Genomic DNA, 12,243 nt, shown 5'->3' with positions numbered 1-12,243 from the left:
TTTTATGTGTGATAAAAATTGCAAATGTTTTCCTGGGTGCTGCTAAATGTGTTCTTCAAAGTCCAGCTGATGCCAGTGATAATATATCAATCAGCTCTTTAAAATAAAAAGTAAAAAATAGTAACTAGTAAAAAAATAGTAAATAGTAATAATTTATTACTTTGTCATTATGATATGACATTATGACTTTTTATAGAATAATTATGACCTTTTTGTCCTCACCTAGCATCTCATTTTTAAATTTTTATCTCAGTCATGACTAAGTTAATAATAATGATTGTCAAAATTGACTTTTTACACCAGAATTAAAACGTACTAAGTAAAATGACGTAACATTATATGTTTAGATAAAAGATTGAAATTATGAGACAAGTCATAAGGATGACACATTAACTTTTTGTTTTAATTATGGCTTAGCATATCATAATTTGGCTTATGTCATAACGACGAAGTATCTCATAATATTGACTTTTTACGGCATAATTACAACTAAGCATCTTACATTTTTAACTTTAAAATTTTGACTTAGTATCTCATAATTTTGACTTTTTGTTTTAATTATGGCTTAGCATATCATAATTTGGCTAATGTCATAACGACGAAGTATCTCATAATATTGACTTTTACGGCATAATTACAACTAAGCATCTTACATTTTTAACCTTTATGTCACAATTTTGACTTAGTATCTCATAATTTTGACTTTTTGTTTTAATTATGGCTTAGCATCTCATAATTTGACTTATGTCATAAAGACTAAGTATCTCATAATATTGTCTTTTTACAAATCTTAATTACAACTTAGCATCTTACATTTTTGAGTTTGTCACAATTTTGACTTAGTATCTCATAATTTTGACTTTTAAATTATGGCTTAGCATCTCATAATTTGGCTTATGTCATAACGACTAAGTATCTCATAATATTGACATTTACGTCATAATAACAACTAAGCATCTTACATTTTTGACTTTTATGTCACAATTTTGACTTAGTATCATACAATTTAGCTTTTTATGGAATAACAGCTAAGTACCTCATAATATTGACTTTTTCATAATCATAATTATGACTTAGCATTTTACATTTTTGACTTTCATGTTATAATTATGACTTAGTATCTCATAATTTTAATTTTCTATCATAATTATGACTTAGAATAACAAAATTGTTACTTAGTGTCAATCATGACTTTGTAATTTTGACGTCATATTTTTGATTATTTGTTCTTACTTGAAATGGGCTTTCATATGAACATGACATGAACCATTTAAGACAAATCAATGTGCACTATGTGGGTCATAAGTCTGTGCTGAACAGCAGGCTACAATCTGTGCAGTTACAAACCTATAAACAGATTACAGCACAACACACAAAACACTCCTGAAAGTAGGTTATGAGAACAAGGTTCTCTCGCATACACAAATCTCCCTTTTACATGGATTCATTAACACCACACAAAGGGTATTCAAAGTCAACATAATCAAATGCTTGAGCACTGAAAAGTCCTTCAGAAGGTCAGACAAAGCTCATGGAGATGGTAGCATGACACATGCTAGTGATGAAAGAGAAAAACTGTGTCTAATCTTCTCGCAGCACCCCAAACAATCAACGAAAGAGGGCCGAGACTCGAGCCTTGCGTAACAACTTCTCTCCTGTTTTTGTTTAGTAGAAAATCGATATCTGTTATCCTGGAAGCCCTTTGTGTGAGTGCTGTTTTAAACCTATATCAAACTGACCTAATTACAGAAAACATTCTTCATGAACCCTCATCATCTTCTGACAGAAGGACATTGCATCAAGCAAATTGCATAATGTATTAGAAAGATGAGTAAGTGCAGAGGATGATGAGTCTGGAAATGAAGAAAATCACATTCAATTTATCATAACTAAGAACTTAGGGTCATATCCGAGTGTCATTTTTTTTGTGATCAAAATTTTTATTCAGATTTAATTTCACTTTCAGAAACAAATCACAGTTCACAGTTCAAAAGAAACCATGCCATAAAGCCGTCCACTTGTACAGAGAAAGAGAAAAAAAATGGAAGTCAGAAAAGTCAGAAAAGCATAGTAGGGATGTCAACTTTTCAGCCTATCTAGCAACATCTCAGCAACATTTGTCCAACTCCGAATAGAGTTGTCCTTTGCGCCATAGACCTGGCAGTGGTACCTTCCAGCAAGACAATGTCTCTGAAGTATGATAGCCAAGTGAAAGTTATGGAAGTGGATGGTTCTATCCATAATTTCAAAATAGTATTTTTGGCAGCAGTACTTGCAGCTGATAAAGTCCTTTTTTGATGAACATTCAACTGGAGACTGGAATCGCCTAACAATAGAAAAAATAAGGGATCTCGAGGTACATCTAAGTGCATGAAATCTGAAAGAACGGAACATACAGTTTTCCAAAAAAGGACCCACCAATGGGCATTCCCAAAACATGTGCAAGTAAGAGCCTACTGTAGATTTATTACATAAATGATAGTAAGGATCAGATCTAACCTTCATCTTGTATAGTACACTGGGAGTGAAATAGGCTCTATTAATACATTTATAATAAACAAAAATTAGGGGACTTATGAGGATAGTTGCATCTGGAAGTATAAGGGAACAACAACAAGAACAGAACAGAAAGGCAGTAAGCAGAGAGTGAGAACAAACTCTCCTACCTGCCATCACAACAACCTCGTCTGGATACGTGGCCAACATAACAGAGGATCACCCGAGTCCCAAGGTATCCAACTCGGTATCACAGTACACTAAAGTAGTACTCAGGATAGTCGAGGTATCAATCTAAATCTAATATCAGTCTAAGATAAAATGAGGTATGAGGTACTAGGATAAAAGTCATTATTATGACATAAAAAGGCATAATTATATTATTAAGTCAAAATTATGAGATACCAAGCCATCTTTCAGAGACAAAAGTCAATATTATGGCATAAAAGCCATAATTATAATATTAAGTCAAAATTATGAGATTCTAGTCAAAATTATGAAATTAAAGTCATTATGACATGAAAAAATAGGTATGAGGTAATACGATGAGATAAAAGTCATTATTATTACATAAAAGGCATAATTATAATATTAAGTTAAAATTATGAGATACTGAGTCATCATTATGAGATAAATTCATTATTATGGCATGAAAAGACATAATAAGTCAAAACTATGAGATACCAAGTCATCATTGAGATAAAAGTCATTATTATGACATGAAAAGTCAATTATAATACTAAGTCAGAATTTATAAGTCAACAAAGTCATAACTATGAAATAAGTCATGATTATGACAAAATTACATAATTATGATATTAAGTCAAAATTATGAGAAACCAAGCCATCTTTCATAGACAAAAGTCATTATTATGGCATAAAAGCCACAATTATAATATTAAGTCAAAATTATGAGATACTAAGTCATAATTATGGAATTAAAGTCATTATGACATGAAAAGGCCTAATTATGATATTAAGTCAAAATTGAGATACAGGTACTAAATCATTGAGAGATAACAAGTCATCTTTCAGAGACAAAAGTCATTATGGCATAAAATAACAATTATGATATCAAGGTGAAATTATGAGATACTAAGTTGTCATTATAAGATAAAGGTCATTATTATGACAGTTATTTACAATATTGAATCAAAATTGACAGTAATTCATCATTATAAAATAAAAGTTTTGATATTATATGTCATAATTATGAGATACTAAGTCGTAATTATAAGATAAAGTCAAAAAATTGTTACAGAAATAAAAAATCATAATTATGACAAAAAAAATCAAATTATAACTTAATTATGTCATATTTGAATGTGACAATGTCCTGCCAATAACAAACTGCAGCTGTGAAATGTTTTCAAAGCACTGATGCATCACAAGTACGACAGAATTTGTGTTGGACAGGAATTTTCTATTTGAAGCAAAACGACCATGTCAAACCCGAGCAAACACGCACAGTTGAGGACGCTGGTGGTAACCAATTTAAGATAAGCAGCGAGCGCACAGCTGGATCAGCGTGAGCCGCTGTACATATGAAATGTCATCTTGCTATGGCTGAGAAGCGGTGAAATGGGTTCAGCAGTAACAAGATAGAGATAAAGTAAGAAAATAAGAGATACCCACACACCCCCCATAATATCACATCACAAAAAGAAAAATCCTAAAACACCTAAAAAAAACCAGGAAAAACAAATAATGTTCTGGCAGAGGTGAACTTAGAAAGAACTAAAAGAACTAAAAACTTAGGTGACGCATATATCCAAGTGGATATAAGAAAACTCTCAAAGAAGAAACTTCACTACATTAAACTGGGCCAGAATGCCTCCTGAAGGAAAAAACTGCTCGTATCAAGCTGGTTTCTGGAACACGGTAACTGACTTGTAGCTGGTTCAAGGTGATCTAGCAGGTCATCAGAAGTAAAATAATAAAATATAATAAAATAAAATTCTGCAGAAGGGTACACAATAAAATATAAAATAATAATAAAAACACTATTAACTACTCTGCAGAAGGGTACAAAATAAAAAAAATACAAATTTAAAATAACAATTAAAAAATAAGAAGGTTTAAAAAAAAGAAGCATAAAAAAATAAAAGGTTTAAACTGTTTTGCAGAAGGTAGAGGAAAAAAATAAAAAATAAGCATAGGTTTTAACTATATTAAATAATAAAAATAAGTTTTAACTGTATTTGTAACTGTACAAAATAAAATAGAATACATAAATAGATACATTTTAAACAATTTAGTATTTTGCACCATGGTATGTGGAAAACAACTGTAAAACTAGATTCTAGAAAACTATATTCACTGTCATGAATAAAATTAAATAGATTTTAACTATATTTTGCTGCAAAATTAAAAAATTAAAAAAAATAAAAAAAAAAAACAATACATAATTAATAAGTATTAAACTATAATCCATATTGAAAAACAAAATACAAAAACAAAAAAACAAAAAAAGTAAACATTAAGAAAAAAACTAATTAAATGTATTAAAATTTATAAAAGTAGAAATTAATAAACAAAATAAAATAATAAAATAAAATTCGATTTTAGCTGCGTTTTGCAGCATGGCATGTGTTTAGCTCACACCCATGATAAATCAACAGTCCAGACTCACACACACACACACACACACACACACACACATGAATGTGCATCAGTGTGAAACGGGCGCAGACTTTGTTTTGTCTGACTTTGGGGTCAGAGACAGTTCATCTATATAAACCGGGATCATGAAAACATCCGTATGCAAAATCTGGCATTTCAGGGTCTGACTGGATGTTTTTATACAGGACACACTTTCTGAATGTTCAAATCTAACATTGCACATTTAAACAACCTATTAATGTCCGTAGCTTTGAGTTCTGAAAAAAATTCCAAACAAACCTCTAGCAGATAAATGCATTTAAACACAGCCTTTCTCTTCTAGAAAGTATCCCTCCCTGTCCTGAAGGAGGGTGAAGGCTAAGTTTTGAGCTGATACACAGGAAGTAGTGGTGAGGTTATGGACAGGAAGTGGATCTTAATTAAATAACAAAAAATATTTAATTAAATTTAATAAAATGTAAAAAATAAAATAAAAAACATTAAAACATGGGGTATTGAAAATCAAAGACATATAAAACGAAATAAGCAGCTTTTAATTAAAAAAAAAAAAAAAAAAAAAAAAAAAAAAAAAAAAAAAAAACTAAAAATAAATAATATTTAATAATGGAAATTGAAATAAGTAAAGTTAGAAATGTAAATTAAAAAAATCTATTAAATTTATTAAAATAAAGTTAAATAAAACCAAAACATTTAATTAAACTTAATAAAATTGAAAAATTATATTAAATAAAAAAAATGTAAATAAAAAAAAATTTAATATACATGAAAGCTATATAAATTATATAAAACCCTGAGTTTTATATAAATTTTATCAAAAATTGAGTTTTTTTGGGCAGCCTAGTGATTTGACATACTACTTTTTGCATATTTTATGACATAAAATTCAGACATGGGTTGTGTTTTTACGGTGCTAAAAATAAAAACAAATAAAATAATATCTGATAGAGAAGTACACATATTCAGGCACATATTCATTTATCAAAGATAAATGATCAAAGATTTATAAATAACACTTACATAAGTACAACGTTCCCTTAAGTAGCTTCAACACAATTACACAGACTTTAGTAAGTATCCTGTAGTGAAATACTTTCTCAAAGACAGCTTGCCTGTAGTTTAATCATTAAACGAGCAGCTGAAATACGTCAGTATCTTCCCCATCATAAAGCATCACAGAGAGCTTAGTGAAGCTTTAACGGCCGACAGCTTTAGAGCAAACGAACGTTACATAATCACACCTGAACACACAGAGATAAATACAGAAGAAGGACGGCTCGTGTTGGACAAACGGCGTACAAAAGAGCACATGGTCCGTACCTCACAGTTGGCTCCTCGCTTGAGGAATCGTGTCCCGGCGAAGCGGCTGGAGCGACGGGCGATGAGCGTGACATACACCGGCCGACCGTAGATCAACAGCTCTGAGCGCCAGCGTTAAAGAACATCTGATATCAACACGCAACAAAGAAATCTGGAGTATAGAGCCACTGTAAATAAAAATAACAAACTATGAAAAATAACATAAGTGGGTTTTAACTCTATTTTGCAGAATTGTTTTTATTATTAATTAAATTAATTAAAATTAGTGCTGTCAAACGATTAATCACAATTAATCGCATCCAAAATAGAAGTTTTTGTTTATGTATGTGTACTATGTATATTTATTATGTATATATAAATACACACACACACACACACACACACACACACACATAGTATATTTAGAAAATATTTACATGTATCTACATTTATATTCTTATGTTATATTTTTCTTAAATATACACATGCATGTGTTTGTATATACAAATATACACAGTATTCACACACATATATTATGTGAAAAAAAAAACTTTTATTTTGGATGAAATTTAAAAAGTACCAATTATTAGAATCAAATAATACAATTAGAGTTTTCTAAATACACTTACTTCTCTACTTTAGTATACAAACAGCAATTACTAGGACATCCAAATACTTCATTCAGACTTCAAACTGTAATTGAGTTTTCGGACAGCCTAGTGATTTAACATGCTACGTTTCGCACACTATATTGTAGAGAAGTACACATATTCAGACATTAGGTTTTTTATCTCTAAAAATAAAATAAAATAAAATAAAATAAAATAAAATAAAATAAAATAAAATAACGAATAAAGAAATGTAAAAAAAATTAATTGAAAGTTAAAGTAAAATAAATAATTTTTTTTTAATTAAATGTAAAGTAGGTTTTGATTCTCCACATTTTGAATATTTTTAGACTCTGATGACTTTGATTGCATTTTTTCTGTAATAAATGGACAGCTTACTTTAAATAATAAAAAAAAATCTTACTGACCCCAACCTTTGATTTCTGAAGTGTTTTGTGTGCTTCTCAGTTCTTATCTTGCTCTTATGAATGCATTAGGCTCTGAGATTATTCAGCATCTCCAGCGCTCTGTTAAAACACTGTTGACATCCGTGAACCCCTTCACCGCTGCTTCAGGCTCCTCACAGAGAGAAACCATTACGAGACACAGCAATCAACAGTGCCAGACTCTCTCCCGATGATCACTTCTCTCTCTTTCTCTACCTTTTTGTTCAGTTTTGACCCTCCTGAACTTTCTGCTGGGAAAAACAGCTGATGTCAAGCTGGTTTCTGGAACACGGTAACTGGTTTGTTGCTGGTTCAAAGTGATCAAGATCAGGTTCATCAGCAGGCAGCTGAGAGGATAAACCCTCCAAAGCAGCTTAGACCAGCTAGAAACCATCTAATACTAGCAGAAGGGAGTTTTAGCTGTATTTTGCAAAACAAAACAAAACAAAACAAAACAAAATAAAATAAAATAAAATAAAATAAAATAAAATAGGTTTTAACTGTATTTTGCAAAAGGGTAAAACATTAGAAAACAAAATAAAAATATATTTAAAAAAAAGTGTATAAATAATTGTAAAAATAAATAATAATGTATTTATTTTATTCATTAAAAATAGTTATTAATGTATATAGCTAAGGTTGCAAAAAAAATCTATTAAATGAGTTTGTATTTTGCAGAAGGGTAAATAAAAAATTACAAAATAAAAATTACAAATAAAAACTATTTTTAGTGGTTGGGTGCAAAAAAAAAACAAATAATAAAATAAGTTTTTATTATTTAGTAGGTTTTGTAAAACTGTATTTTACAGAGGAGTACATTAAAATTAATTTTGGGGCACAACGTAAAAGAAAAAGAGAAATAATTTAAAAAATAAAATAAAATTGTTGTTAAATATTTTGCAAAAGAGTACAAAATAAAATAAAATACAAATGTATTTAGCTGAAGGGTACAAAATAAAAATAAATAAAAATAATGGAATAATTTCATCGTTTATGTTTAATAAATTGAATGTTGAATCAAATTGAATATTTGTAATGTCTACTTAATACTTTGTCATTTAACACAAAAACATCATTAAATAATCTTTGAGTGGTATTTTCACAGGCAAATGAAATTTGCAATTAATTAGATTTATTAATCGGCATATCTTGTATTTAAATTAATCGACTGACAGCCCTAATATATATATATACAGTACAGACCAAAAGTTTGGAAACATTACTATTTTTGATGTTTTTGAAAGAAGTTTCTTCTGCTCATCAAGCCTGCATTTATTTGATCAAAAATACAGAAAAAACAGTAATATTGTGAAATATTATTACGACTTAAAATAACTAGTTTTCTATTTGAATATACTTTTAAAAAAAAAATAATGTATTCCTGTGATGCAAAGCTGAATTTTCAGCATCATTACTCCAGCCTTCAGTGTCACATGTAACATCCAGTCTATCACATGATCATTTAGAAATCATTCTAATATTCTGATTTATTATGAGTGTTGGAAACAGTTCTGCTGTCTAATATATTTGATGAATAAAATTACTGACCCCAAATTACTGACCAGTAGTGTATATTGTTATTACAAAATATTTATATTTTAAAAACATAGCTTCTTTTTTTTTTTTTTTTTTTTTTTTTTAATTTTTATTCATCAAAGCATCCTAAAAAAGTATCACATGTTCTGAAAAAATATTAAGCAGCAGAACTGTTTCCAACTTTGATAATGAATCATCATATTAGAATGATTTCTAAAGGATCATGTGATAATGATCCTAAAAATTCAGCTTTGCATCACAGAAATAAATGATAATTTAAAGTAATAATAAATTTAAAAACAATTATTTTAAATTGTAATAATATATCACAATATTACATTTTTTTTCTGTATTTTTGATCAAATAAATGCAGGCTTGATGAGCAGAAGAAACTTCTTTCAAAAACATTAAAAATAGTAATGTTTCCAAACTTTTGGTCTGTACTGTATATATATATATAAAATATATATAAACATAAATAAAATATATAAAACTAAGAGTTCTATAAAATATATTAAATATAAATATACAAAATAAAAAAGAACAAAATAATTAATAAAGGAAATTAAATAGTTTAAAAATTGTTTAAACAGTAAATGAAAAATAAGAAAAAAAAAATGAAAAATACAGTGCTACTCAAAATATCAAATATAAATATATAAATTAAGAAAATAATCAAACCAAATAAAATATAAAAATAATTTAAAAATATTATAAAATAAGCAAATAAAAACCACTATAAAATATATATCAAATATTAATATAAAACAATAATTTAATTTAAGTTAAAATTAAATAAATAAATAAATAAATAAATAAATAAAATAATAATTTCATTTAAAATAAAATAAATAATATTTAATAATATTAAATATAATTAAGTAAAAAAATATATATAAATAAATAAAATAAAATAAAATAAAATAAAATAAAATAAAATAAAATAAAATAAAATAAAATAAAATTTAAATCAAATTAAATATCCAAGCATAGTAAGAAAGCATACATTGAGTGGGGAGTCCCTCCTCTTCAAAGATGTCAAAGCTGTCCTGTCTGCCGCTGGTGTTGAGCTCCTCAGTTTCTCCAGCGTCATGTTATACTGCAGCGAATGGCTCAGGTCGTAGCTGTAACTACAGGTCAAAGGTCAAAGGGTCACATGAACTCATAGCAGAAATAATCACGCTTCTCATGTGTGTCGAGCAGCGGGATGCAGCTCTCATTGTTGCTAGGTGACAGACAGTATGTTGCTTAGAGATGAAGCCCACCGAATGAACTCGTTCAGAGAGACACAGAAGTTCATCCGCGCTCACATGCAGTTATTTAAGCTCCCACAAGACGACATCTCATTCACATAGACTGTCCACATACAAAATAAATATGTGTTCAATTTATCAGCGCTCTTCTTGTTCTCTTCATTCACCAGCGGGACACAAAACAACAGACTTCTGAAGCAAATACATTTCCTGCTGAGATCACACAACTAACTAATTAATTAACTCCAGCTTGCTCTGCGGTTTATTAGGCCAAACTGTTTTAATATGAAAGATAAAGAAGATTAAAATACAGCTAATATGACAGAAATGAAAAGAAACTGATGAGCTGATTTGATCAATAGCATGTATGTAATGCCCTCGCTAATAAATCAAATACAGAAAAACATGAAAATTCAGGGCTAAAAATATATATATACAGTCATAAAATCATATCAATAAAGTTAAATAAGGGTGAATATTTTTAGGGACTGATATATGATATTTTTCCCAGATCTACCTATTTATTCAAAAGTACATTAAAAATGCAATGCATATTTTTTTAATATTATTTATGACAACATTTTATACATTTACTCTACACACCCACAAACACACGCATACATTTCTTTTAACGCCAACCATAAAAAAAATGAAAAATAAAAATTAGTTACTTGACACAAAGTAGATGTCGACTGAAATAAAGTATAAACTTTAAAACTTAAACTTATTTTATTTCAGCTATTTGCCAAGGCAGCTTTTCTCATTTTCAATTAGTTGAAATTTTATTTAGTTTTAGTACTAAACTATAACTATAACTAAAATTTAAACTAATATAGAAAACTATATAGACATTTAAAAAAAAAAAAAAAAAACAACATTAAAATTAAAGTTAAAAACAGGAAAAAAAATAATTAATTAAAATTAAATAAAAAACATAATAGAAATATTAGCAATATCAATGATATGTATATACATATACATATATAAATACACACACACATATATTTATATACATATAAAATAAAAAAAAAATACTAATTATTAATAAAGTAGGACTCATCAAAGAACTTACAAAAAAACTACTATTTCACACTATGATCAAATCCAATAAAAAAAAAAGAACAAGAAGTACATGTGCATCAGTTTTTAAGATTTTTTGTCAAATATTTTCTGGACAATAAATGGCACTTTATTATATTTTGTGATCTAATACAACATTCAGACATCTATAAATGTTCAAACAGGTTTTAGGACTGCTGTCTGATTATTAGTATTATTATTCGACTGAAATGACTTCAGCTGCTTTAATACACTTCTTTTCTAAAACCAAGAGACGGAGAAGAAAAAACCTTACGGCCAGATCGGTGGAAAAAAAGGACAAATAAGGCCAGATGAGCTCAAGAAATCATATCTCCATTACAATGATCTGGAAGTGCTTCGAGGTTACGGCTTTATGAGGACGAGATGCTTTCTAAAGGGCTCTGAGATAAACGACAAGACGGACAGATGAAGAATCACACGCTCACCTGAAGCAGATCCACATTCTGGAAGATTCTCACATATCTACGGAAAAAAAACAGCAAATTAAACCAGTCTAGTCTGAATTTGTTTATGATATAATCATTAACCAATAGGGCCCACACTAACATTAAGTCTGGAATGATTGATATATTTTTAAGTGTTTTATAATGTATTTGATCCAAAATACATTAAAAAATGTGAAATATTATTAGAATTTAGAATTGCTGTTTTCTGTGTGAATATGTGTTAAAGTGTAATTTATTTCTGTGATGTGCAGCTGAATTTTCAGCATCATTACTCCAGTATAAAGTGTCACATGATCTTCCGAAATCATAATAATATGCTGATTTATTATCAAGAAACAATTCTGATTATTATCAATGTTGAAAACAGTCGTGCTGCACAATATTTTTGTTGCACTACCATTTTTTGAAAAAAAATTAATACTTTCATTCAGCAAGGATG

The 12,243-nt window shown here is 28.6% G+C and overlaps 1 protein-coding gene across 4 annotated transcripts in view; it reads right to left on the bottom strand.

Annotated features, from left to right (window-relative positions):
* Positions 1-11,824, bottom strand: part of fig4a (FIG4 phosphoinositide 5-phosphatase a) — a 45,337-nt gene extending 33,513 nt beyond the window's left edge. Inside the window, exons 1-3 of one of the 4 annotated variants that reach the window (XR_006157532.1) lie at positions 11,784-11,824; positions 10,011-10,134; positions 6,436-6,602 (exon numbers count right to left, since the gene is read on the bottom strand). The gene's annotated coding sequence lies outside the window, so the exon portion shown is untranslated. Of the gene's footprint in view, positions 1-6,435; positions 6,603-10,010; positions 10,576-11,783 lie in introns of those variants that run through there. The other 3 variants (XR_006157533.1, XR_006157534.1, XM_042747032.1) reach the window with 3 other exon arrangements.
* Positions 11,825-12,243: the final 419 nt, after the last annotated feature.

Source organism: Cyprinus carpio, chromosome B20 (genome assembly GCF_018340385.1).
Source record: "Cyprinus carpio isolate SPL01 chromosome B20, ASM1834038v1, whole genome shotgun sequence".
NCBI classification, from domain to species: domain Eukaryota; kingdom Metazoa; phylum Chordata; class Actinopteri; order Cypriniformes; family Cyprinidae; genus Cyprinus; species Cyprinus carpio.
Note: the sequence above shows the minus strand (reverse complement) of the source record. Positions and strands in the feature narration are given on the sequence as shown.